Source organism: Heliconius melpomene, chromosome 10 (assembly GCF_056956725.1).
Source record: "Heliconius melpomene rosina isolate 202511_hmr_F chromosome 10, ASM5695672v1, whole genome shotgun sequence".
Classification (NCBI taxonomy): domain Eukaryota; kingdom Metazoa; phylum Arthropoda; class Insecta; order Lepidoptera; family Nymphalidae; genus Heliconius; species Heliconius melpomene.
Genome location: NC_140398.1, coordinates 10,595,057 through 10,618,365, shown reverse-complemented (window position 1 = coordinate 10,618,365; position 23,309 = coordinate 10,595,057). Strand labels below are relative to the sequence as shown.

Below are 23,309 nucleotides of genomic sequence, written 5' to 3'. Positions count from 1 at the left end.
AATTAATTTCCACGAGTGGAGATCGAACCCACAATCCCCACGCTTGTGCTTGTGCTGCACTACGACGGCCTTATATATTTTATTACGTTATATATTTCTTTGTAAACCAATGTAATTTTATGTAAACATAAATACATAAACATTATCAGCAGTACTATTATGTAAATGTATTCTTATGGATATTGCAGCCTACGAGCCTGATCTGTGCTAATGGTTATGAATAAAAATTTACAACTTGCAAATGCCCTCCTATTCTGTTAAGCTTCATCTCAATTAAAACCCTATTATCCACTCGATTCGTGGGCGCCATGTGGTCCGAACTGCTTTCATAAATATTACATTTATAGTCGACGTGCCAATTTAATGTGATAAAAATATTATATGCTTTATATTTATATTTTTTATTTTACGTTTACATTTTTAACGTTACCTATTTTGAATAAGCGGCCATTAAATTTATATTTCATAATGTTATTACGGCAAATACAGAAAAGTATATTCACTCAGGGTTATACCTTCAAGGGTCAGGGTTATACTCTATGAGTATGTCATAAAAACGAAGTCAAGAGCTAGTCTGATACACACTTTATGTTCTCCACACCACTAGTTGCTGTTCCTAGTATATAATAATATGTAATATAATAAAATAAAATGGCAATTATAGTTAATTTTACATTAATATAGATTTGTACGTTTAAAAAAAGTATATATCAGTGCAGGAAGCTGAGAATGAACGATCAGATGTACATATCTTCACATAGTGACGTCGCTTGGCGACGGAAGGTGGTTACCAAGGCTCAAGTAGAAGTGTTAAGAAAGTATGGAATTGTTATATAAGTGTTTTAATTAAATTTTTAAAACATAAAATTTTAGTTTATAATACTAAAAAAAATTAAGACATATCTTTACTAAATCCATGACTCCTTTATCTCTTTCCGCCCGTGAAACCGACTGCTCTATAACAAACAACCACTGCATTGCGATTTAATTATATCAAATATACCATATAAATATAGTTATTGTAATTCAATTCGTAGACTGCATAATGATGCAGCCAGTAGCGAGGTCTGTCGTCGCTCTGTCGAAGCATACATTTCTTGGCCATCACAAGTAATATTTGTCATCAAAATAGCAGAATTTTGGCAGATTTGAATATGTAATATGCAACATTTATATAAAACAGACGGTTAAATCAACAATACGTCACTCAATAAATTACCAATATTTATTTTTTATTATTCTAGAGATAATAGAAACAGAATATTTATTTTTTACAAAATAAATATTTAATTTTGTCAAAGGAAAAAATTGCTATCATGATCTTTAATTATCTCTCCAATTATATATTAAGTGGGCAATTTGTTCTCTTTTGTGTTACAGTTATTTATTTTAAAAACATCTTTTTAGATAGTAAAGCAAATTGTACAGTTTATTAATTCTTGGGCTTACGTTTATTAATTGTTTAATACGATTTCTTAATTGGTTCATTTTAGTGAAATAAGTTACTTGAAACATGGAGAAATTATATTCGTAAATTTATAACGTAGCCTAGTTTATATGTAGCAGCGTAGAGTTCTATACTTGATATTTTTTTTGGAAATAAGATAAAGTAACATTGTTTTATTACAGATATATTTTATAATGATTTCAAACAGCACTGTTCCCTCGACTATAATATTTGGCCTTGCAGGTTAAAAAGATACAAGTTTTTCCAATTTTTTTACGGTATTATTTGCTCACTACCGTCACGTTATAAGTCCATATGTTTTATTATATTTTTTTGGATTAGTAGTAACAAATCGGATATTTTGTATTTTTGTATTGTATTTTCTTCTGTTAATTGTCCCCTAATTTATCTACCTTTACAAAAAAAAATATTACTAGCTTCGGGAAGACCATTTTACTTTATTAAAACATTTTTGTACTCACTATAACACTATTTCATTTTTAGTTCTACCATTATTCACAAAAATGTTGCTTGTATCCTTAGAAATTATGTTTGGCCAAGCGGTGAACCTAATCACGATTTTTAATTACATTTATTATTTCATGCTCGGACATTTTCTTGGTTGCGTGAAAACTATGCATTAGCATGCCTTAGCGACGTAAGTCTACAATAATTATTACTATTAACTTAGTGTTGTACAATCTGAAATAATTTCTATTGTCATTTGAACAGAGATTATATTTATTTGACCGGAAAAGACGTTAAACGAACAAAATAATAATCTTTTTACGCGTTGTTTTGCCACTCCTATCACATATTTTTCCATTTTTATTTTATATACTTTGGGTCTTTAATATTTTTAATCTAATTAAGTAGCTTAATTCAACATTTGTTATAGTTCAACGCTGAATTATGATTAATTGGAGGATTCCTAATACCTTATTCATAGTTGTAAAAACCGACCCAGATCAAGTCAGACTCGCCTATGAAGAGTTCCAATTACCACCATCACAACCACCACATTTAAATCAATATGCCTGATTTGTAACCGACTTCAAAAAGGATCTCCTGTTCTCAATTGAACCGAAAGATATTCTTAAAATGTTAATCTCATTCTCTGGTTTTTTATATCTACTAAAACTAGTGTGTTTTTGTCATTGGTTCCATATTTTGTGCTATTAAAATGGGTTATATTTTTGAGACCATAGCCTTATTCCACAATATGTTGTTGCAAATACTATAAAATAACAAAGGCACAACATCGATGCGTACCTCGAAAAATGGGAGCTCTCTCCAATTTCCTTTGAATTGGGTGAATGCGTTAGTTTAAAATACATGCACGTGTTATGTGTTTGCCGAACGCCCGATTAAAGGCAATAGGCGTGGGTTAAACCCTGGCTTTTCGGCGTTTACAACGGCTGAGTCTGGCAGAGATGTATGTCAGCTGGAGCAGGAACGCATAAATTGAGCCTGTGTCCGCTTACTGCAGTGCGAGCTGTGACAGCACAACGTTCGCTTATCTTAATTGCTTTCCGAGATACGATCAGCCTCAAATTTATCTGTGGTCTCCAAATAGCGCACTTTTTAGCGAGCACTTAGAAAAAACTAAACCAATATTTTAACTGAACTTTAAAAGGAAATGGATTATAGGTTTTTTATTTGGGCAAGCTTAGCTTTTTAATGGCTTGTATAAATGAGTTTTGTTACTTTTAAACTAATATGATTAATATATTAATATGTTTTTTTGTTATTTAGATTGCGACGTAACGTTTTTTTCCATAGGCAGAGAGAATCTATAGAAACACTCCGTTCTCCACTAATTACTTAACTCTTGTATAAAACGAGGTGATACAAATAGGAAGACTATAATAAATAAAAAGATTACGAAATATATTTTATAATAGCGCTATGCAGCACAACCGCACTGGTTAATGTTTCATGTTAATGACGCACACTTAAAATATTGCACGTTTCGTTATACGCTCGGCTATTTTATAGCTAGCGTTAAAAATTCTCCGTCAACTTTAACCTCGTATATTCAGTATGCAAATTAGATTAGTTTTTAAGTTCACTATAAATAAATATTTAATAAGAACTGGACATTTGCGATGTAATCTATATATATAAAAGGACTTGTTCTCACTGACTGAGGTAAGATGCACGCACAGCCGTAACCGCTGTGCATAGAAACGTCAAATTTGGACAGATGTTTACTTTCGGAATCTGGACATCCACTAAGAAGGGATTTTGGAAAATTTTAACCCTAAAGGGGTGAAATAGGGGTTGAAAGCATTTTTATAAAATTTGAAATTCAGACTATTAAAAGTATTTAATTGAACACATATTTCATCGTTTTCTAGAATTCTTCCCCTAAGGATGCAAATAAAGGGTTGAAAGTTTGTATAGATTTTTTTTTATTGGAACCAATGTTTATAAAATTTGAAATTCAGACTCTCAAAAATATTTAATTGAACACATTTTTCATGGTTTTCTAGAATTCTTCCCCTAAATAAGCATGCGAAGCTGCGCGCGTCTGCTAGTCTCTTATAAAAAAGTGCGCGTGCAAAAAGCGCATTGCGTCTTAAAACTTACACATATTACTAGTTTATTTCCATTATTATTATGTTAAGATATTATCTTACCGATCTTTTTCACATACATTTATTGTATTTCTAGTTAGAAAATAGTAATGACTAAATCTTTGAGAGATTCTGCACTTTCTGTTTTTTACGCATTACTGTTGTCTACATATCAATAAGTATGTCGTTAAAAATATTATGTACTTTGTAAGCAGGTTAACGCAGTTTTCCAAATAGCAGGGTAGGCTGAGGGAACTTAGTTTTTAACACTAGGTGTAGAGTGGCGGCCCTTAACACAAAGAATCTATCCAAGAATTAAGTAAGTACAGCCATTGTTAGTGCTTGTTTTTATCTATGTTGCTGAGAGGTGATTAAAGTATTTTTTTCATATAATTATTTTAAAGGAAAATGTGTAGTGACAATATTCTACATATTTTTTGAAATCGTTTGAGAAACATAATATATTACGAACAAAAAACTAATTTAATCAAATTACAAGTTTGATAATTTCCAGTTCTTCGTAAAGCAATTACCTTAAAAGGGGTAATAATATAACACCTTTTATGAAGAACTTGAAAAACAAGTCCTTGCGTTGATGAAACAATATTTAATTAGAGTACGACGACGGTAGTAATATCGTCGTCTTATATTATGTTTGACTGACAAATATATTTTGATCTGACTCTAAAGTATTAAATAAAATTTCAAAAAGATATCAAAGGTTATCAATTTTTATTTCTCTACCAGTCTTTATTTACTACTTAATACTGGAATGTGGATATGTAAAGTATATTTCTTATATGTTCTATTTTGTAGGTATGCATTTACCAAGGAACTTAACATAAAATTAAAGGTGAGATAGAATAGTTGTACACAGACTTGGGAAAAGCTTACCTTGCTTTGCCAGGTATACAGTGTGATGTTAAAAGATAAATAAATAAAAGTAAAAGTTTATGAGGATGGAACTTTTAGGCCTTATACACCAGAATAAAAAAGCATAAAAAACATAAGTTTTATGTAAAAATATTGTTTATAACTTGTCTAACAACCAGTTTCGCTGAAGCCGTAAACAGTTAGTTTCTCTGTTTGTACAACTAAGTTGGAACTATTAAAATAATAAGTGTATATACAATTCAATAAATTCATGAACACCATGTGGCTCTAACTGGTCATAAATAAAATTTTATTGTCTGCTATCGATAACCTTACCGATACGCTTAGGGTTCGTAATTTACATAATTCGAAGGAGGCTTTAAGTACTTTAAGCGATATATATGTATATGTTAGTTAGTAATAAAGAATACACTTAGTACTTATGTATAACACATAATTACTTAAATTTTCTAACATTGTTTTTGTATGTTTATATTTTCATAAATACAAAGAAACTTTCACTTAGTTGAAGTTCATAGTGTCAGATATTCGATTTAGGTATTCTTCTAATTTGTATCAGTAAATAATCAATATGTCACATTTTCTAAATAAAATCAGCTTCACGCTGTATCCCGCACACAGCAGGATAGGCAGAGGAAACCCAGTGTTAAAACACTTCGTTCCCCACTTTCACATTTTATAAACTTGGAAAATATACATGTACAATGGCACTTTTAGATCTGACTGAAATAGGTAGTATCGTGACACACTTAAGCTATAAGGCGATCGATATATTTCTATTTCTAGAATATGCCAATGTGCTAGCTAGAAATAGAATTAAAAATTGATTATAAAATGATATACACTTATAATAAAAAAAAGATTTTCTAATGTTTTCACTTAAGCATAAATTATAATTTATATGTTTATAGGCCGTCGTGGCGCAGCTGCACAATGATGTGATTGTAACGCGACGGTTGTGGGTTCGATCCCCACTTGAGGAAGTGAAATATTTATTTACGTTTATATTTCCATTTCTTCGCTCTGCTGTTGAGGCAAAGCGCGGCGTTAAGTTCCGCCACTCAACACGCAATGCCTCCAGAATTCGGTAGAAAGTGGGGAACGGAGTGTCTTAACGCTAGGTTCCCTCTGCCTACCCTGCTGTGTGCGGGATACAGCGTGAAGCTGCTTTATATGTATTTATATGTCGCAGTCTGTCAATCAATTGTTCTGTTCTTTGACTATGACTTTAATGAATAATGATTAAATGTGTTTATAGATACTCACAAGTCGCCCATACTATAAAAACTGCTGAAGTTCATACCATAAAGCTCACAGTCTTCTATATATATTTTTATTTGTATGCGATTAGGGCGCACATGCGAAATGTAATGACTGTGTGCCTTGACGGTGAACGCGGTGACTTTTATTTAAAATGCAAGTAGGGCACATAGAGCGAATGCAACAAAGACTTCTCTAATACTGTTAAATAACTGTGACACTTTTTATACAGATGAGATCGTGGAAAGAGTTTTTGAATTTATCATAAAGGCATGTTATAAACTAAATTATTTCTGATGGGGCCCTCTTCTTATCTACTTACAGAAGACATTAGAAAAATATTATAAAAATACAATCAAATAATTAAATAATGAAAATAAAAATTTTAAAATGTGTCAGTCTATTATGTTTTTGCAGCTTCACGCTGTATCCCGCATGTAGCAGGGTTTGAAGAGGACGCCTACTGTTTACCCCACTTTTATCCCCCTTTCCGTCCAATTCTGGACGCATTGCCTGTTGAATAACGGAACTCAACGCCGTGTTTGTCTCAAAACCAGAGGGAAAAAATATCAAATATTTAATTACCTCGAATGAGAATCAAACCTTCAACCTGTCGCGTTTACAGTCACGTCCTTGTGTTACTGTGCTGCGACTGGCCTAAGAAAAGCGTAGCTAAAGGACTTTTCTAGAAAAACAGATATTATAGATTATTTACATTAAATATTTACTGCACACTTTAAAAACCTAACAAGCATACAGAAGTAAACACTAAAAGTGATATTGCTATTATTCAAAACGGCGAACTCTTTCTTTGTATAACTCATATACCTCTAATATGATGAACCCATTACTACTAACATAATATAATGTAGAAAAATGTATTATTGTGTCACTACGACTATTTTTATCAAAATTTGTATATTTGTTTAAATCGAACGCTGAAAACTTTTGTAATAAGTTCGCCACAGTTGCAATGAATAATAAGAAGTTTGTGAGGTAGTAGAGCCAGGCCAACATTCCGCTCGCCTCTTAAATAAAATATACATATATAACTCGAAATGTAAACGACCTCGATGCCTTGAATATTTTCTATCCTTTCTACATTTATATTTGCTCGAATGCAGTTAATAATATACAATGCTGTTTGCAAGATGAGAAACTGTCGAGTAAAAATAAGATCATCTTTGTAGTGGATTACCTCATATGTTTGAAGGTAAAGTGCTTAAATGGTCTGCGAAATCATATTTTATTATTCTTCATATATAATAATTATTAGAGAACCTAGTGTCAAGACACTCTGTACTCTATTTTCCATTCGTACTCTAATGGAGATCGTGGTTATAGTATTTAGTGTCAGACGATTTCATAGGGAAGGCTCGCTTTGAGTATTTTTTTATATACCTTGTCAAAAGTCCTTGAATATATCATATATTTATTACTGGGAACGAAAAAATGTTTACGATTATTCTCTCTAAAAATATGGTTCATGAAAAGTTTGGCGGCCCATAAATGCTTATTTGACCTTTTGGCTAACGGTACGAAAAATTGACCTACTAACTTTTACCTCGACTTATATTATGTATGTAAAAATAATTGTATTTACATTAAAATTTTTTGTACTAAATATTAGCTTTTTGTTAAATAAGTTTGTATAAACATTAAATAGACCAAAAATAACAGCAGTACAGTTGAAGTGTATTTGAATATCAAATATATTTAAATTCTACTCAGAGGTTAAAAAAATACTTAATAAGTTACACATAATTTGTTTTATGTCAAAGATATATTAAAACCTTTTATTTTGCCTATTATTTCTTTGACAATTTTTACTCATAATACTACTCCCTATGCACTGGCAATGTGTCATTTATTAATAGGTTACAAAGATAATGAAAAACAGCAAGATCTATATAGCATATGTCAGGGACAGCGAAAAGGTTTTATGTCCAGATTAATCTGCCCCCAGAGTTCACCCCCATTAATTAGGCCGACCGCCACCGCCTTGGCGGTTTTTGCTGTGACAATTGACGTATGTGCAAGATCAAATATTTTTTTACCTATTTTTATACTTATATAATAAAACTATTTTGATATCCATTAGTATTGCTAAAAATTATAATATTTTCGATAAATTAGTTAAACAATATAACAGTTATAATGTAAGAGTAGAAATACATTATTGAATAGTCAATATAGTTGATTTTGAGGAATGCTTACCATTTTTTGTAAATTAATATTTTTAAAAGAACAATTACTAAATAAATTATTTTATATTAGATATCTCTGTGATATAATATAACTAATACAACCAAAAGATTCACCTCGATTTAAAGTATAGTATAAATGGGATTGGATCAATTTCATCAAGCCAAAAATTCAGCATTGTGATTCAAACGCGGAACGAAGGGAAATTCGAGAGAATGCAGTGAGCATTCCTGCTGTCATTCCACGTGGACATGATTTGCATGGCAATAGATGAACAAATAAAGGAAAAACTCTTTTGAATCACAAATATTTTATGTTTTTTTAAACAAGATATAGCTTTTCTAGAAGCAATTTTTATTGTTTTCGGATTTTGTAGTTTTCCTACAACTTTCTATAGATTATTTTCAGATATTACGTATTAAATGGTGAAGACGTCGTATGTTTTTTGTTTGATGAAGCAAATTATTGTAATATAATTACAAGATATTAGAATAAAATTGTATCTTCAACTGCCAAAATATTTCAACATAGTATATGTGCGTGCTCGTGCTCCTCGCTCTCATGGATATATTCATATCATGAAGAAATAATATATAATATAATAAGAAGAAATAAAGCTTGACCTGATTTTTATCAATAATAATAAAATATTATTCAACAAATCGTTAAAAAGTAATTCTGTTTTGTTACACAATGTAAAAATTCGATCAAATTGCTAGTTTACTCACGAAACCGGTTATCTCTTATTGTATCAAATTTCTTTTAAGCTTTTTAAATTTTCTCTTCAGTCCATTTGCAAAAAGCAAAAGTACAAAGATTATAAAAGATATTTGTAGACATGTTTACATGAACATTGGGTTCGCTCGTGACGTCATTTACGTGTAAAACGACTGAGTGTCGCTGTGGCATGTATTCTTATCACGTGTATTCCGTCTTGATATAGAGTGTACGCATAATCGTGAATGAAATCTGTTGATTGCATTTTTATTACATTTTAATGTCCATTCTAAATGTCTTCTAAATAATTATAAAAGAAAAAGCAATGATAAAAAACAGTAAAAAAATTATAATAAGAGAAAAAAAATACTTCCTAGATCCTGATTCAATACAACTTTATCTACATATGGTTTACAATCTGTTTTCCATACGTTTAAGTGATGTTTACCTAACTATTTACCTATTCTTTACACACAGGTAAACTGATATATTAAATAGTGAAAATATAGTTTATTTAGATTATATTAGATAATGCGAAAGCATCCGAAGACATTAGAGTGAAATTCAGTAAAACTTAGGTTATACGTAAAATGACTTCAAATATATTTTTATTTTACATTTATGCTAAGCTACGCAACAGTAAATTTAAAAAATATATCTTAAAAGGGTTTTTAATTTTCCTTTGACCCGTATTATAACTTATAGGAAAATCCCGAAGAAAAGTTCGCCAAATATTCCTCTATACATAATATATTTTCCACGAAGTAAGAATTATAAGAACAATGCCCGAAATAATTTATGGCTCGCCGGAAACGTGGAAAAATATTTGTGGAACGACTGCAGTTCAAAACATCGTGAATTCACTCGTTGAAACAATGGTGGCACGTAAGGAGAAATAAGTTATACGGTTCGCGCTCGCCGTGGAGCTGGTGTCGGTGTGAGTTAGAGCCCGGTGGACGGAGACATGCGCTGTGTGCCCCTGGACGCTACAGCGGCACAGTGGCGGCCGGCGTCACTGAGAACACCCGCTCGGGGTGCGCCAGGATACTTCCTCTACGTACCAACTTACGTAAGTTCATCATATCGCGAAATTTCATATATTTTCTTAATTTTATGTAACATTTTGTATTAACTCGAAATTGCTATATAGAAAACGCGCGTTTTTATTACTGTAGTTGTGAAGTGAGCGATCATCAGTGAGTGATAAAGATCAGTGTTTGTTTTTTTTGACATTTGAGTGTGTGAGACTTCAGGGACTTTTGCAAATGGTTTCAGGTAATTTCTGTTCTTTATGCTAGTATAAATACTATATTTATTGAGTTGTTTATTGTTTTTCTAAAATTTTACTGAATTTTATTCTATACTGATTTTTAACACATTAAATATACAGTTCTCTCAAATTCATTTCTTATTTATTTGTTTACATATTTAAATCACTTGCTATATAATATTATTTTACTCAAAATATATAGATTATACCTGTTTATTTCTTTAGTTTATAAAGAATTTTACAGATGTACATGGAACGTTACATTTAAAATAAATACTAACATCCTCAGCTGTAAACAAATGTTTTAGAAATGTTCACAAGAAGTTTACACATTGAGTTCAACAAACAACGCTCGAGGCGCTCCTTGAAATCACATCTCTGTATTTCCAACGTAATGACGGCCAAATAATTCAATTCTTTTTAATTATTTCAAAGAAATCATCATTATATTTTGAAATTTTCGTTTAGAAATCTTACCTAGAGATGTTTTTGATTGTTTCCAACAAATTTACTGCGCAACTTGGTCCATTAGTGCTTCAAGAACGTACGTTTTTAAACTCGCCCTTGGAAACTTGGATAATGGCTGCGGCAAAATGTTTTTGGATTAAAATTTATACTTCACTGTTGTGAAACTTTAATGATATTTTAGAAAGGACGTACTAGAAAATCATTACTAATGTTTAATGTTATTTTGCTAAATTCACCTAAAAGGTGAATATATTGATCTGAATGTCTTGAAAATCATCATCGCCTACTTGCAAACGTTATATTTGTATGTTATGGAAAAAAATCAATTGACATATTCCTAAAGAGTGAGCACTAAAGATGCCCATGATGCACTATATATTTAGAAAATACTAATATTTATAATAGTTCCAAATATTTAATAATCCATAAAAGCAAATTAATACCTGTACATAGAGATAACGTTCAAAAAATCGCTAATTTAGAAAAAAAAACACTTTTTTATAATCAAATATGATTTTTTTCTCATATAAGAAAGGTAGACAGATTAAACTACTTCAATATATACTCTTTGACTAGTGTAACTCAACGCCGCAGTCCGTCTTATCAAGGCACCATTTTTCATTATATTGTTCGTTACCATATTTACCTAGTATAATCTATTCACTTTCTCTTCTTACAATCTAGTTTTTTTTATCTTTACGCTGTATTCTGTACATAGAAGATTAGGCATTAGGATTAGAAAAAAATCATACCTCGAGTGGGAATCGAATCCACAACCATCACGTTTATAGTTTAAAATTAATACAATATGTATAGTATAGTATAACTCCTAAGCTAAACACTGTACTATTAAAATATTGGACAGTTGTGTTGATCTCATACAGATCTAATATATTAAAAAATCGGAGACCTTGACTGTTTTTACTTGTCAGTAAATACACTGCATTTGCCATCAATGAAGATTCCTACTGTATGGAGCCTGAAAGTTCAAAAGATCCATTAAAGACAAAAAGCTCATTCATTTTCTATTCATACGGGTTAAATATTTTTTTTGAATAAACAGAAAATAGCACCAATATCAATGTGACCTCAAAATGAGTGTAACATTTGCCAACCTAATATAATGGGTTCATATATTTTAACAGAATGGCGATATCTCGTATATGACTATTATTCTATGGTCGATATATAAAGTCTTTTATATTCGAATTTTACAATAAAAACTGGTTGTCTGTAAAGTCGGTTTACGAAATATAATTTTACGTGATAACGTTGGTGTAAAATTGCATACTTTATGAATTGAATTCAATTCTCTCACTTATTATCAGTGAATTATAACTATTTTCTTTAATAAAAAGATGGAGTTAATTGTTTTTTTGATATATTAATATTTATATAGAGATTATACTACTACTAATATACAGATTAATAACAATGAATATATAGATGCATCACAAGCCGAACGCTTATGGATCTTACCTCTTTATTGCTTGTTTCGCGCTCTCGCTCGCACATTCGGCTTAGCCGGAACGTGACAATGAATCATGCTTTTTCGTGCATGCAGATGGCGTTCATCCAATTATAAGACATTATCAAACCAAAATGTATAAAAGACTCGTGTTACTGAGTGATTAGAAAACAAGACAAAATCACAACTTCTGCCGGAGAAAGCTCGGCATTGACGGGAAAAGCTCCTTAAGGATCGTATCGGAGTCATATTATAGGATTTTTCTATATCATTAGAGACGGGGAAAAATAACCGGATTTTACAGCACACGCAAACAAAGTTACCGTCTACAACATATAGCTACTACTACATACATTTAGAAAAAAATACTTCTTTAATGGTTCTCAATGATTCACATTAATTTAAATATTTAGAAACTCATATTAATTCATATTAAAAGTAATGATCACTGATAGATTTTTAATTTAAATTTTAATGATTTCTATTAATTAAAATTATCTGAACGTTATAGAAATCTATATGAAACCTTATAACGAGCCTTTTCAACTTTACAAATTATTTTGTATGGATAGTAAAAAATGAATAGTGATTAAAAATATTTACTCATGATCATTAATATATTTCCATGTTAATTAATAATCTAAATGGTATAAAAAATATTTGTAAGTAATACTCGGCTAGTAGTATTTGTATCACTGGCCTAGTATTATATCGTAGATCGCAATTTCAAATTTATTTATAAAAACATGGCATTTTACGTCCAAATATCGTATTGCTTAACTTAAATTCTACGTTTGTAGTTTTCATCGCTGAACATAAACCTTAGAATACTTTACATGAAACTTCAAACACTACTGTGCTAAATATAAAAATATGCATTTTGTTTTTTTTTTATATAAGCGTAAATGCCAAGACAAAACAAATCAAAGGCTTATTAAGCAAAATAAATTTAATATTTACTGAAGAATGTAGCGTTTGCCTTCATATTCATTTCCTCATATTCATTTATCCTTCATTCACACGTTATGGAAATCTATTTAAGCGTTCCCGTCTCGCATAAGGAGAGAAGCAATATGAAGTCGCAAGGTAGAGTGGAAGGTATTTGCATAATATATAGGTCAAGTTAAAATCGGCACGAGGAATGCGCTATTTCACCCGTCGCAAGCCACTTTCATTTTTTGTATGCAAGCGAGAGTGCCAAAAGTTTTGCGCAGTGCGTCGCTCCCCCTAACTGAATATGTATGGTGAACTTGCCAATTCAGATTCCGGTAGGCAGTACTTTACCATATCAAGGGATTATTGAATTTTTTTTTAACTATCGTGGCGCAGTTGAATGGCACTAAATAATTGAAATGGTTGTGGGTTCATGTTCGTTTGTGAAAGTATTTATATTTACAATACAGATATTTGTTGAACTGATGCCTTATCACGTGTCTAAATGTCTTGAGTAAAAATAAAAGAATGCTTAATAAATTAATACAGTACTACTAAAGCTAAGATCCATCAAACTTACATCCAAAGAGGCAAGAAAAAAGAAAATTCTCATTTATTTCAACATTCGTTGTAGGTACCTGGTACCATAATGTATGTAATAATTGAATATTAACTTTGAAATGTGCTTGTGGAAAATTATTAGTAAGCCTTACAAACGTAACACAATAACTTTAAGTAAATATAACATAGTACTTTATGTAAAATGATGTTGGTTTTATTATAAGAATAATTTCTAAGAAAATAAAATAGAATATAAAATATTCATGCAGATAGAGAATATTCTGAGATATTCTTAATAATATCTTGCTGTACAAAGTCTTTGATTATGTTAAAGAAAACGTAGGAAATATTATTTCCTTACTTTCCGTCTCAGTTTTCTTAAGAAAGAAAATAACGTTAGATTTGCGTAATGCAACAAAAAAAGTGTTATGTTTTTTGTTTCTTATTGGATTTATTGATTGGATTCGGTATTTATTTAGAATCTTGTAAAGAATATTACGCGATTATAATTCACCTTTTTGTTGTGGCGGCCATTTTGGATTAACACCAATATCGATTATATGCAATTTCATTGTGAAGTCTGGGTCTGAAGTAGTAATATTTCAGATGAATCAAACACTGCAAGATTTTAAATACAAACTAATTTGAAAAATAGAAGATTGTATATAAATTATAATTAATATAATATTTGTATAATATTTGTAATTTGTAATAATTGTATATAATATTAATTGGCATAGGTACTTATTATATGTTTAAAACACATTATACTGAGTTGCTTAAATCCCATATGTCACTCTCACACTCAATTAAGACGTCGAGCGTTTCTATGTATAGAAGTAAATTGTATTGCAACATCCACTTCGGTCTATACTTTAGGCTATGCATACATGTATGTATGTGTGTATGTGGATAATTTATCAAGGCAAAGCTATGTAACTGTTAGTTACCGTCTCAGTAACAGGCGAAACTGAAATTTCTATTTCGATACATATTGCTTACTAGAATTTAAAAGTTACGTGTTTTTCTCATAAAAAAAAGATTTTCTTTTGATATATTCTTTCTTTCATTTTAAATGTCTATTTATCTTTAGCCATCTCATAGCTTAGACTTACTTGAACTTTTGTTAATAAAAACTAGTAATTTTTTTACCCATTTTGAATTTGTATTAATTAATTTTATAAAAAATATTATATTATTTAGATCCAACAAATATCGTATAAAATATGTTTAATTACAATATAATTTTAATTAAGTGCAAATTTCAAATTAAATATACAAATGTTCTGTACAACACTCGACACTCTTCAACTTCGTTATTATGCGCTTGCTGTATAAAACAACTTGTATGTGTGTTTTAAATTATACGACAAAAACTATTCACGTACTATACCGGTCAATATTTATATATTCAACTTGGTTCATTCATTTTATGTTTTGTCGCCACCGCAATACATGGAAAATAAAATGGATGCAAACTAAAAATTTTCAACAATTCAAACCGATAAAAACGCCATTGTTTAGATAACAATAGATACTGAAAATGAAAATATGCACAAACAAACCACATGCACTAAAAATAAAAAAAAAGCTTTTAAGAAGGTCACGTCACGGCTGTAAATCATACACACTATTCTTAGTCCAAAATATATTTATTATTATTAAAATCAAATGAGGTTGACGCTGTATCCCGCACATATTAGGGTAGGCAGAGGGAACCTTGTGTTAGAACACTCCGTCCCCACTTTCCGCCGAATACTGAGCGACACCTGAGCGAATAAATGAAAATATACATTTAAATAAATATCTCAATTTCTCGGGTGGGTATCGAACCCACAACCAGTCGATTTTACAGTCACACTTTGTGCCCGCGCTTCGACTGGCCTCAATTATTACTACTTTATTACCATAAACCCTGATATTAGAAAAAGGGAACCTAGAATTAAGTATTTGAGAATGAATTATTAAATCAGTTCACAACATTAATGTTAAGTAAAGAAAAATTGTACCAAATCTTTAACCCATTTGGGCTTGCCCTAAATTTGTTATAATAAAAATTTATACGAAAATATATCACAACTTTATGCTTGGTGTTCTCTGAACAAAATGTTATTAAGATAAATTTAAGGTACTGGCAACCACAAGTTTACCCGAGCCACAATTACGAGGTAGTGCTTTCATTAGAGTTTATGAAGTTAGGATTTATGCCGGCGAAGTTATAAAGAGTTTGGCACCCAGTTCCCGTATGAGATCTCATTACTCCATGTCTGTTGGAACTTTCGCAGCAACACAATTCTGTTACAAAGATTTTCATGATAAACATTAATATAATCGTTAATATATGCATTTAGAAGTAGTTAAATGTGTGTGTTAAAAATAAACAAGTATAAATCAATGAAAACATTCAAATTCACAATATTTGGAAAATAAAAACGCAATTAGAGAAAAACTTCGGCCAAATATAAACAAATACATTTTCGTGAACCGTGAACATAAATCTCCCCCTTGAACTTTGTTTTTCTACGACAGAGGGTCAACCAACCTATAAAAAGCTTTACTTTTAGCGCTTACCCCTCTTTCTCACCTAATAACGTTTTAGTCATATACTTTTTGCTTTAATATAAACAGCCTTTTATTATTTTTATCTTCTTGCCTACCTTGCCGCTACATTCTAATCAGAAAAAATATTACCTATATAATTTACTAGCGGCCCGCCTGCGGCTTCGCCTGCGTGAACTACGTTATTATTAATTTCTGTCTTATAGGATGTAGGTACATGAGTACCTACGTCCTATAAGTGACGTTCATGTAAAATTTGAGACTCTTAGCATTTGTGGTAACGAAGTTTCATACAGACTTTCAATCAAAAAAAACAATCCCTTAGAAGTCGAATATTGCAAATTCCCGTCTTAGCGAGCACCTACGTCCTATAAGTAACTCCTATGCAAAATTTGAGATTCCTAGCACATGTATTTTCTGAGATTTCGTGATGAGTGAGTGACCTTTCGATTTTATATTTATAGATAAACATTTCCGTTATTGTTTTGTTATTTTTACAGTGAAGAGTGTGCAAGTATCTATCCGTACTCTCGATGGTTGTCGATTCAATTCCTAACAGGAAGAATGTTTCTTTATTTTATTTTAAAAAATACAACAGTGGGTATTCTAAATATCAATGAATTCGATAGGAAAAATGTATATTACGCTTTATGAATTGAACATTTTAAATATTTTATATGATTTATGTTACTCTGATAAAAATGGAAAAGTACCTCACATTGATAACAGAATGATGGTTATCAATGACAATATAGGAGATAACAATCATCAAATGAAATTCCATTTTTGTAATATGTTGTTGGTTAATCATTTATAACATATGAGTATAATAATGTTAATAAGATTATTCACATCTTCATCATCTATAGAATAATTTTTCTAAAAAGCAGCTTACTAATTATAATTAGGTCTTGAGGTAAAGTGCCACTCAACAAGCATGCCTGTAGAATACGGCGGAAAATGGAGAACGGAGTGTCTTAACGTGAAGTTCCCTCTGCCTACCCTACTGTGTGCGGGATACAGCGGGAAGATGACTAAAGGTTAATATTTCGGTAAAATTTTCATTTGCCACCTGCCACCACACACGAATATATGACTCGTGCTAAGTTAAATAGCAAATGCGATCAGCGCTAATGATCCACAACGAGAGTGCATATGAATATAAAAATAAAAAATATTTTACCGTCTTTTGTACGACATTAACATACATATATCTATCTATATATTTAAAAATTGTTTCTTGATAAAATTATAAGTAACATATTTATAGCCGTTACGTAAAATAAAAAAATACACGTTTGTAAAACCCTCTGGACAGGAAGAAAGCTTTTGCAATGATTGCTTTCGCGATTACAAACAGTTCACAACAACCAATAAGAAAAACTCTTGCATTTGTGCTTTGTTGAACGTTTAGCATCGCTGCAATTTAAAAACAGTTGCAAATGAATTTCGTGTTGGCCCGGCACACAAATATTGATTTTTTTACGTATGTATGGTTCTAAATAATATTTTAATAGATCATTTATTATAATATAATATTCTATGTACATCTAGAAAGCCGCTTCATACTTAGTCCCGTACAGCAGTCAGTCAGAGAGTTCTCATGCTCCTCCATCCGTTCCCCTACATACTGCTGAATTTTTAAGATGGCGTGTTGGGTGGTGGACTTTAGAGTGAAAAAATGTAAATTAATAATATTCCCAAGTGTGGTTCGAACTAACAACTGGCGCGACACAATAAGATACTGTTCTACTGCACCACGACGGCTATCTGAACTTATAATTCCACATTCCGAGATTGTAATACGTCTGCATTCAAAATCTTTAGGCACCTACAGTTTATTTATTCAATGTTGTAGACTACAAAATATTCTAAATCATAGGCTAAGCCATATTGCACTGTCAAACTTATATAACCTGAACCTGAAAAATATATTCGAAAATTTTAAGAACAAAAATTCTAAATACATTTTTACTGTTTAAAAAACGAAGCTAACTTTTATTTATGTTTGACTTTACGAGCTCGCCTTTTTATCCATTATTTATGTTATCTATTCGACCATTACACTTTACACCCGCTGAAACTCCTTCGAAAACTTTACGGAAACGAGTTTAAAGCCGGAACTTGGCTGGCGGGAATGCAATTATGTAAATAATATATTTATACATTTTGCCCCGTCGCGCCGTTTTACATAATTCGGAATGCTAAAAAAAATGTTAAGTATGAAAATGTAATTAATCATGTTGCTTCGGTTTTGGTTTTATCTGTGATAAAAGTGAAGTACTCGTATATTAAGAATTCAACAGTCGGTATGTTTCCGGTTTTTTTTAAATAAAATGTTAATTTTAAACGAGACAGTAAAAAGCATTTTATTCAAAGTAGTCGCCGTTGCTTTCTATACATTTTGACCACCTTACAGAAAATTTGTGGATGCCACAAACTGCCTGAAAGGATGATGTCATAAAAAAATAAAATAAAGCTCGTTCACAATGTTCCCTGTCAATACATTTTATACATTTAGTTCCAAATAAAAAAAATATTTATTTATTATTTATTTATTTGTATCTTGACGCTCACTTCATACCGGTACATTTATATGTATCATATTTATACCATAAATGTGAATGTAAGTTTGTTTGTTAGGCTTTCACGCGAAAACTACGCAACCGATTATCATAAAACTTTGTACGTATATTCTTAGAGGAATTAGATTAGGACATAGGATATATTTTATTATATACAACTGCTGCTGCCTTTGGCTATAATACAAAAATAAGTTAAAACGAGCGAAGCTGCGTTTAAGTCTACATATTTATAAAAACAACATGAATGCTTTCGTGATTACGCAGGTGAAGCCGCGTGCGGATCGCTAGTAGAAAATTAATGTGCATATGAAAAAAAAAGTTTAATAAACTTTCATTAATAGTAAATTCGGCAAATACTTCGGATACAATACTTTCCGCGCATTTTATTCTAATATCAAATAATCTAAGAGAGTACCAAGATAACATAATATCTCAGAAAATGTTATTTTCTTATTTATTATTCCGTGTAATTTATTCGAGCTCTACCTGTTTTCATATTAACATGAGACGCAAAACATTTCTGTAACAGCATAAGCAAATTCCATGAAATTACTAAACATTAAGCAAATATACACGCAAATTCGAACATTTGCATGCACTTAACGTTAGTGAAATAACGCGAAGAGTAAAAATGGCTGTTTTATGCGCGATCCCTAAAAGCACACTAAATCTTGCTGCTATTGACAAATGACCTCCTTATTACAATATCGCCTCGTTTCTTGGGCTCATCGCATTTTATATTTCCCATTTTGTGCCATTCAATATCAAATACTCCTTGTATTCCTCATTTTATGGCTACAATAGCGATATACAATAAGAATAATACAAACTCGAAGAACACTTTGGTCTGTATTTTCGTTTCATTTTCTTTAAGAAAGGTTCAAATTTAATCGCTTATTTCAATGTTAAATATTGTATTCTGTAAAATGGAACGAAGCATTGCGTTCTTTCTTATTACCATAAATGGTATCAATATGTGGTGCTTTGTAGTTCACGGATATATTAAAAGCTTATTTTTATTATAAGTGTTTTTCTGATTAAAATTTATCCCACGAAATTCACCTTGTAAAAACCCAGTCAAGTCTCGGTGAAACTGATTGTTTCTCTATAAAAAGTAATGAAATCTCTAGGTAAAGACAAGCTAATGCTTAGATTACTGCGATTTTTTATTAATATAGTTAATTTTTATATGACTTGGCCGTTGACATGTACATACGCGTAATTAGGTTTAAAGAATGTTCAACAATATTTAATATTCTTTGTTATAAATTATAAGATAAGGAAATGTACCAAGTTTTTGCAGAGTTCACTGTTCACATATCACTTGGTTAAGCCAAAGATTTTGTCTGATACGTGCAAATCATTATGTTTTTAATTTCACAAACTGCTGACAATTTAAAAAAACCTTTTTATATATATTTATCTTGTATCCTATATATAGTAGGGTCGGCAGAGGGATTCTAGTAATAAGACACTCCGTTATATAGATTATTAGATCTATTTAAAATTAAAGTTCAAATAAATAATATAATAGTTATACAGTTTATAAAATCATTACCGTCTAGACGATAAAACAATTCACCGAATTTCCTAATTTTCCCACAAACGCGGCTATCTTGAATTCTCTCCGGAAATGATGAGCAGAAACGACAAGTAAAAGGCATTAAATCTGTCTGAGGCGTTCGATTTGCATTGAGAAAATTGCATTTTCGACGCGGCAGCGACAAGGAGGCGCCGCCTGCAAATGTTTGCGAATGCTTCCGAAAGCTTTGCTTGGGAATTTTGTAGCGCTCACTAAGGTTCTGCAGCTAACGGATATTTCATTATTAGCTTGTTTAATTATATTTCATTTTTCTTTTCTATTTACAATATTTTATTTATATTACTCTTCTACTTTGACCATATTTTGATGTAAACAAGTAAACTTTTGTGTTGCGTTTACATATTTAATTTTCAAATCAAGACCGTTGCGCCGAATTCTTGAGGCATTGCGTTAGCATTGCTAGTTGTTTTTTCATTTATAACTAATATTATAAACGTATCATAAATCGGTACCTTTTGGTTACAAACTGATTGCTGTCTGAATAATAAATTGCTAAAACATTATTAATTATAGTAACAAAAAAATAAAGATCCTCAAAGTTCAATAACGTATTATTTATTTATAGTATATTCTTATATTATGTACCCCACTGTATTATTTTTTTAATTATATAACAACGATTTAATGTGCTTATAATATTGGCCGCATATATTTTCATTCTTTAAAAATAAGTTAAGAAGAAACTTAAACAAATGACATAACCCCTATAAATTTATTGTGAATAGAAAATTTTAGTGATATTTTTAATAAATAAAATAAATATAAAAGAAGAAAAATTGTATAACGAAACCAAAAAAGAATGGCTTGTTCTTTTGGTGAAATAGGGGAATACGCGGTTGCTCCTATTCTAATGTCGCCGTATAGCCATGATCCTTGTTGTTTCGGATCAACTTCTTGCATGCCGTGCTTATCGCTATGCGAGAAAAAAAAAGTAGAATGTCATGACACAAGACCTGAAAGAAAAAATCCAAAGCCAACGTACAATTGCTGTTCTGATTGTTGTGAAAGACCGAGGTCACCAGCTCACACTAAATGTCATAGCCCTCAAAAATATGAAGAATACTGTCCTACATGTAAAAAATCGTGTAGTCCCGTGAAAACAAAGTATGTGATACCATGTTATCGATACGAAGACGGTCGAATTGTAAGTTTTTAGTTCTTTCATTGATTTATATTAGATTTGTTAAGATATTTTAAAGTTTCTGAAACCAACATTGCGAACTTATTGTTAAGTTTAATTTTTTGTATAATAATGTTGGTTTTAGGAACAGTACGTCGCCACTCGCCATGGCCGACTCCCTAGAACAGTTTATAGTAGAAATGGCATGCAAGACCAAATACATGGTTACCGGGGTGCAATACGATATGTATGTGCTGGTTATAACAAAGACAGATATAGTGTTCATACTGCTGTCGAACCTATACGCAGATTGTATCCAAGAATTACACAAGAAGTACTGCCTGTTAAAAAAATATTGAAAAAGTAGACAACATCCGCCTTTTACCATATTCTTAACTAAGAATAATGAATAATCTCCAGATAAAAATATTGCCATCCAGCGCACTGAAACGGAATGGACTTCAAGATCAGAATTTTATGGAATGCGGTGCAGTATCGTATATACGTAAAAGTTGGAAAGATGCTATCTGGAGCAATGCTCCATTTGCTATACCCATCAAGCCTATGAAGAAGCTTCCCGCTATTGTTTCAAAGAAACGATGACCCAGTTTAGCACGTTAATTAATCAATTTTGTCTATAAAAGACATTTTATGGCAGTGAGTAATGAATGTATCAAAGGGTTGTCGTCATTGTTAAGATTTATGAGAGAATAATAATATTCTATCAGATATTCAAACACATCTGACGACCCAACACTTTGCAATATTGACAGACGACACAAATATTAACACTATACAGACTGTCATTTGCAGGTTGGCAAATTACCAGTCTCAGCATTTAAACGCAATGGGATGCAAGATCAAGAACATTCCAAGTTATTAGGCGCAACAAATTTCCTTAAGCGCTGTCCTCGTGATGTCTCTATTGAATGTGAAGTGAGACCTGCCCCAATACGAATAAACGACCCCATTAAAGTGCCACCATACAAGAACCATCCGCTTAGTTCTTACTTATTAAGTAAAAAACCTATCGATGTGGCATTAGAGGACATAACGGATGATCAAAATTAAATTATTATAAAATAAATAATGTTCGTACGACGATAGTGCTAATAATATTTAGGTAATTTGCTGAAATATTTTTTAACATAATTTGATACAACCAATTTTCTTTAAGACAGTCCTCTAAAATTTATAAAAATTATGTCAAATATATATTGATTGGTACGGTAAATGATGAAAAATGATAGGTATTTTATATAAAATAATATAGATGTACATTTGGGATATCTTGTTGTTACAGGTCAATCAACCGACACCTCTGATGCGCCGGGCATGTGAGGTTGCTGTTGGAGTGAGGCCTAGGCGGAAGCCATTTGTTGTGTCATCATACACTGCGGAACCAGAGCAAGAGGTCCATCGATACGTGTCCGAAGATGAAAGGGTATTCAGTTAGTTTACGCATTAATATGGATTTTTTTTTGTTAAAATTATTATTAATATTCACGGCGATATTGATTGAATAGGTACTCGTAGGAATAATAGCATTTTCCGAGAGATTAATATTCAACGGAGGGTATATCACGCTGGCACCTGAATTGATTCCCACGCAATATCCTTTGACGAAGTCAAAGTAAAAA

General features: G+C 31.2%; 2 protein-coding genes across 4 annotated transcripts in view; one reads left to right on the top strand and one right to left on the bottom strand.

Moving 5' to 3' along the window:
• Positions 1-23,309, bottom strand: part of Rpn13 (regulatory particle non-ATPase 13) — a 306,135-nt gene that overhangs the window by 200,689 nt on the left and 82,137 nt on the right. The gene's annotated exons all lie outside the window — the stretch shown is intronic.
• LOC146535580 (uncharacterized) overlaps positions 9,999-23,309 on the top strand; it is a 38,448-nt gene continuing 25,137 nt past the window's right edge. Inside the window, exons 1-2 of one of the 3 annotated variants that reach the window (XM_085190990.1) lie at positions 9,999-10,171; positions 22,973-23,113. The gene's annotated coding sequence lies outside the window, so the exon portion shown is untranslated. Of the gene's footprint in view, positions 10,378-22,972; positions 23,121-23,309 lie in introns of all 3 variants that reach the window. The other 2 variants (XM_085190988.1, XM_085190989.1) reach the window with 2 other exon arrangements.